Source organism: Apteryx rowi, unplaced genomic scaffold (assembly GCF_003343035.1).
Source record: "Apteryx rowi isolate R43461 unplaced genomic scaffold, aptRow1 scaffold_71, whole genome shotgun sequence".
In the NCBI taxonomy this organism is placed as follows: domain Eukaryota; kingdom Metazoa; phylum Chordata; class Aves; order Apterygiformes; family Apterygidae; genus Apteryx; species Apteryx rowi.
This window is the reverse complement of record NW_020450994.1, coordinates 401,326-407,325: the sequence shown is the minus strand read 5'-3', so window position 1 is coordinate 407,325 and position 6,000 is coordinate 401,326.

The window sequence follows — 6,000 nt, the reverse complement described above, 5'->3', positions numbered from 1 at the left end:
ACACAGAGTAATTTTAAAGTACACTTCTGAGTCTATAGTTAGACAGTGTCAAAGAAGATGGAGGGGACTTATGATTGATCATGAGCTGGGTAAATTAAACCAATATACATAACTTTCTAATGAACTTTCTTGTCCTAACAACAATAGCATCACTGTGGCCTCTGATTCTGGGTACTCCTCCTGTTTGGTTTATCCTTCAAAGGCTGAGGACACTGAAACAATTTGAGGCTGTACATTATTTCCCCCTGCAAAAAAAGAATCGCCAGTGTTATGTAAGGAAAATCTATGAGGGATTTTTGTACATAAAATATAGCCAGTATCACATCTATTCCACAAGAACAGGCCACAATGTAAGGGGATCAGCTGGGATAAAACCATCTCCCCAGAGAGCTAGCTGGAGTGATATCATGATGCAGAGGTGCTTCAATGGTTCACACTTGCACATAATATACAGACTCATAGTCAGATATAAATCAAAGTCTACTGTTGTGGCTGACTTGCATTGTCATATAATAATTATGTATTACTGACAGTAAGAAATTGGCCTAAGGTATTATCAAGCCTTTCTTAAGAGATTAATGAAATAGATTACAAGTTTTCTGGAGTAATTTTTAACTACTCAAGTCCAATATAGCCCAAATTTTTGTTCCGCCAATTGTCAGAATCAGAAAGGGAGTTTTTTTGCACTCCTGGTGAAAATGCCCTCTTATCACTGACTTGCTTTGTTGTTTTTTTTTTTTTAAAGTGTGATTCCCACGTGTAGCAGAAATGAAACCAGATATCCCTGATAGGAGGAGATTTGCTGTTACCAGAATGTGAGCTCTTATAAACATCAGAAGATATGCTGTGCAGTATTATCCAGCTCTTCCCAAACATCTGCTCCTTGTGTCTTTTTTGTTTCTTCACCATGGCACCCAGTCCATGTGGGAGCCTTCACAGAACTTTCTCTTTTGGGTACATTTTTGCATTTACCCCCTTGTTTCCTGGCCTGACAGAAAAGCTTTTCCACAGATCATCACAGCCTGGGGGGATGGCCTGTGCCACATTTCTGGGTCCCTGGACCCCTCGTTCATCTTGGCAGCAACACTCAGCCACCGCTGCTGGTTCCTGGACAACTGACACATCACTTTCCTTCATTAACTGCTGTTTTTAAGAAGGGTCAACACATTGACTACCATCCTTTTTGGTACAATGCAGCCCTATGGGTCAATCCCTCAGGACAGATCCCTTTAATTAACTTTGTGTGAGCAATGAGGCACAAGATCTGTCCCTAAGTCAAATGACTTCCTCAAATCTGGAGACTTGGTGTCTTCAGATATTGAAATTCTGGGACATGAATGTCTTTATTTCTACTGCACAGCAGCATGGCCCTGGGGCAATGCCGTTCAGGCTCTATAGCTACCGCTCAAAGTTAGGTAACCACAATTGCTTTACATCAGGAAGACTAGATCTTATTTCACCTGCCTGAGGCTCTCTCATGTAGACCAACACAATTTGCATCAGTCAGGTTCAGACCTGATATTTGGCAAAAAAGTTCAGTGTTAAATGAAGGGGATTCCCAAAGTTGCAACAAGTTGTCTCTAAAGTAATGACTCTGATGACTTCCCAGCTCAGGACCTGAAAGGAATTACTGGAAAAAGAGCAGAAAAAAGAAAAGAAAATATTGTTGTGTTACTGTGAATGCCAGGATTTGCTCCCATCCAGCATCCTGATGGGAGCATCTTTCTCTTGGGAGCAATGTGGTCTGACAGCAAGAGATGAGATGTGAATGGAGGGAGATAGGAGGGTTCTTCAGAGTGGAAAGACCTGAGAGGAGTATGAAGGTGGAGGGGTAATGGCGATTTGTTGTTCCTGTGACACAGGAACGAGAAGCTGCTGGGTGGTTTTACGCAGAGAGAAGTACTTGCTTGTCTCACACAGAATTAAATTGCCACAGAATGCTGGGGGCACCAAAAGAATAAATTGATAGAAAAAGAGGATGAATTCACAGGAAAAAAAAAAGACCTGTGGAGAGTTGTTAAACACAGATTAAAAAAAAAAAAAAATCTGACTCAGGACTTTCCTGAACTGCAAATTTTTGGAAGCTGGGTGGTTTTACAGGAAAAATATTGCTCTAAATTTGCCTTTTTGTTCAATTCTTTCCTTTCACAGTTGATGGCAACTGCCAGAGACTGGATATTGGGTGATTTTCACCATCGCCTTGACTGCATGGCAGCTCTAACCCTTCAAAGGACCAATCTGTTTCTGTGGGAAAGGAATTTTCTGTATCTTTTCAAATGTTATCAGAGTTATCCAAACTTGATTTCTCTCTAAATTGTGTTTGTGTGTTTTTTTTTTTAAAGAAATGTTTCATCTCCAGAGTACAACTGCTCTTAAAAATAATACCAAACTCTAACAAAGAGCACCTGTTGACCCCTGTTTGCATCTCAGAGAGAAATGATTTTAACCTGAAATAAGAGCATATTTGGACATGTTTACAGCATCTTTGGTGCCAGAGATTAATGGGGGAGTGATGAGACAGTGAGGGAAGAGAAAACTGTGGGAGGGCAGCAATGGAGAGGGAGAAAAGCTGGGGGAAGGAGAGACATGAGAAGAGCACAATGAAAGGCCTTGAAGCTCTGGAGCTTCCAGGACACATGAACCAAGTTGAGTACACGTTAGCAACAGAGAGTCAGGAGGAACAGGAAGAAAAAGATTAAAAGGATTGTAAAAGGATCCAATCTTTGTAGTTTTATGCGAACACTGCCAACAAAATCAATGACTCTGATGCACTTATTTACATTCCTGCAAAACTGGAGTAATTCCATGGTAGTCAGTGGAGCAGTTCTGGTGCAGATGTAGGTGGCTCAGACCTGTTAGGACTGTTCGGAGGATGAGGCTTGCAGACCTGGGCCAAGGACTGATGTTTGTATTTTTCCTAGAGCAGCAGCGAAGGGGGTGTTAACCCCTCCAGCTCTCTGGCAGTCAGGAAGCCAAAGGTTTGGGGGGCAGTGGGGGGAAACCCGCACCTGCGTGCCGGGGCCAGGATCACTGTGGGGCATTTCAGAGAAGTTAGAGAAGTTCCCCACAGAAGTTTAGGCCTTCTGCTTCTTACAGTAGCCCTTTCGCAGCCTTCAAAAGCCCCTCGTATTCTTTGCAGTTTCTTCAGCTGCAAAGCAGAAAGGTTTGTACACTGGCGCGAGACCGCTTCTGGGAGAAGTGAATAAAATGCCACAGTTTCTGAGTCAAAAAGCCAATGGCAAGTTAAAATGTGTCCGTGCTGACCTCGAGTACTGGCACTGTCTGCTAGCGTGCCTGTGTAAGGAAACTTCCCAGCATCGGGCTGAGCCCAGCACCGTGTCCTCTTGCTGGCTGCTGCTGTGGCTCTTCTGAAAGCTAGTGGGATTAATACTGCTAGAATATATGGTTTGTTTAGCTATTTTTATTGACCTGTGAATATACCTACTGTATAATTTATTGTAACTTTAGTGTTTCAGTCCTGTGATGTTTGCTAGGGAAAATCTTCCCTTGAAGCCAGTGGGAAATTTTGCTAGGGTGAGGAGTGCAGGCCTGGCCTCTACTTAGCCTTTTTTCTTTTCCATTGCAACACAATTAACCTTTTCATTAGAAGAGGACTGTTCCAAATAAGCAAACTTCTCAATGTGTATTACTGAGCCATTTCAAGCTGTCTCTTGGTTTGGAACAAAACATCTTTGTTCCAGCCACATATGACATTTGAAGACCTATTTATACAGTGTGTCAGCTCCATTTGTTTTCTTCGTCCTGATATTTTCCTCTGCATTTTTTGTTAGCCATCCAGATTGCAAGGAGCAAGGCTGCTTCTGGTTTCCTCCTGCTCTGTTAAGGACCCCAGCACTGGCTGCCTTTGTCCTTTCTTCCTTTTAGTGGGCAAAGGTGAAACAACCCAAATTCAAACAAAGTTTTGCCTATTTCATCTGCTCTGCAATGAGACGGACGCTACCAGGCAGCTTCCTGAGAGTTTGCAGGAGGACCTGATATTATTACAAATTCCACTGTAGCCTCCTTGCCTCTCACTGCCCTTTCCTCAGCCACCGTGCCTCCGCCTAGCTGCGACCTTACCTGTAGGGTGCAGGCAGCCGCAATCCTTTCTGCTGGACGGGACTGTCTGAGAGCCAGTACAATTTCCAGGTTGCATCAACAAGCATGCTCTCCTGCAAAATAGTTGCATTACCCTTCAGCCATTCATAATATATCCCGAGCCTGTAATCATCCCCTCTTGCCTGACAGCGCAATGCTAACCGATGCAAAAAAACCCAAAGCAAAACAACAAAAAAGCCCTTATCAGGATCACCAGTAATTGATCTTAGGTCCTCTTGATTTTAGGATCGAATAAGTGTAAATAGTTAGGGGGTTTTGGCCCAACCCCTCCCCTGCAAATAATTTACTCAGACTAGATACTGGTCTTCTCTTTCCAGAATGGACCCACAATAATGTTGTCCCTGCTACACACACAGTGACATAATGTCACTCCTGGTGTCAGCAATATCTAGTGACAAATGGGAGTTTGTTAGGTCCTTTCTGTTTCTTTTACACTTACACAGCCTGACAGCTGAACATTTCAAGCTGCTTTAGTGCATGTGGGGTGCTAGAGAAGTATTGCAATCCTTACTCTAACCAGAAAACAAGGCTGCAAGTGCCAGCCCAGCAGTGGTGAGGCTGAGGTTAAAACGACAATACCCGACTGCTCTATCTGATGTTGTCCTCTCCAGGAAGATTGGTGAAAGAGGACAAAACAGTTTCATACAAGCAAACATACTCCTGCTGCCTATTACGCTGCCCACTGTAAGCCTTTGACAAAGCCAAGCAGGACTTCAGTGTTGTGCTAGTGCTTCCCCCTCCGCATAAGAGGAGCTGGGAGTTCTGGGCTGTAAGACCAGCAATTCATCTTCAGAGCATCTCACAGTTATGTTTTACATAGACACGCACTGCAGCTTTTTGGAAAGTGCGTGAGCTCTGCTGAATGTGAAGCTGCAGGTCATTTTCATGCCAAACACTTAATGTGAGCCATATTCAACCAGAGTGCAATCAACAGCCTTTCTGCATGGTGGATGGGCTTTTGCTGTGAGGAGCAAACGCGGTGGCATGCAAGGAGCAATGCTTTGAATACTGTGCACTTCCAAAGGCAGCCCCGGCGGCCGCTAGCTTTGCTTTGAGTTCAAGTGGCTGGGCTAGAGCTGCGTGCATGGCCGCGCTTGTTGCAAATGAAACCAAGGCATCCATATGCTGCGCATTAAGAGAAAAAGTGTTTGATCTGGAATGAGCCCTTGAAGCCTCCAGCTCACTAGCTCACTGCTCAGATGCTTACTCTTCCTTTCCTTAGTAGTTTCTAGGAGTGCACAGAGCCCAGCATCAAAACCTGTAACTCTGCATGGTTTTTTTGACTCTGTGATGGGAACTGCAGCATTTAACACAAAATAGTTGAGAAATATTACTAGCTACAGCCACAAAACCTACCTTCATCTTTTCCATGATGGTGGAGGAAAAGAAGAGTCTTCAAATGGTATTTTCCTATTTAAAGAAAAAGGAAAAATGACTGCCAAAATGAATGGAATTTAGTTCAACTGGTGTAATGTCTGTTAGAAAAGCAAAAAGGCAAATCACCTCCAAGGGGTGGAATTGCAGCCGTGCATAGTCAAGGCCATTGTGTAGCTGTTGAACCTGGCAGGGGCAAGGGACAGCTTGAGTGACACGAGGGTTCCAGCCTGCTACTGAGTCTCTTACTGTGTCACCACTTAGCATGTGCTTCAGAGTCACCTCTCTGCAGTCACATTGCCCATTAATGTATGTTTTGCTAAGGAGCTACAGACATCTCTGATGCGTGTTAAAGCAGGGGGTGAGATGGAAGAGGGAAGGTCCACTGTTCCTCCAGTATTATCCCACATGGACTGGCAACAGGGTGATGTTACAACTCCAAAGCAGTGGAATGGGGAAGAAGCACAAGCAACAGCCAGGTAACAATAGAAATGAGTTTTATTTTGT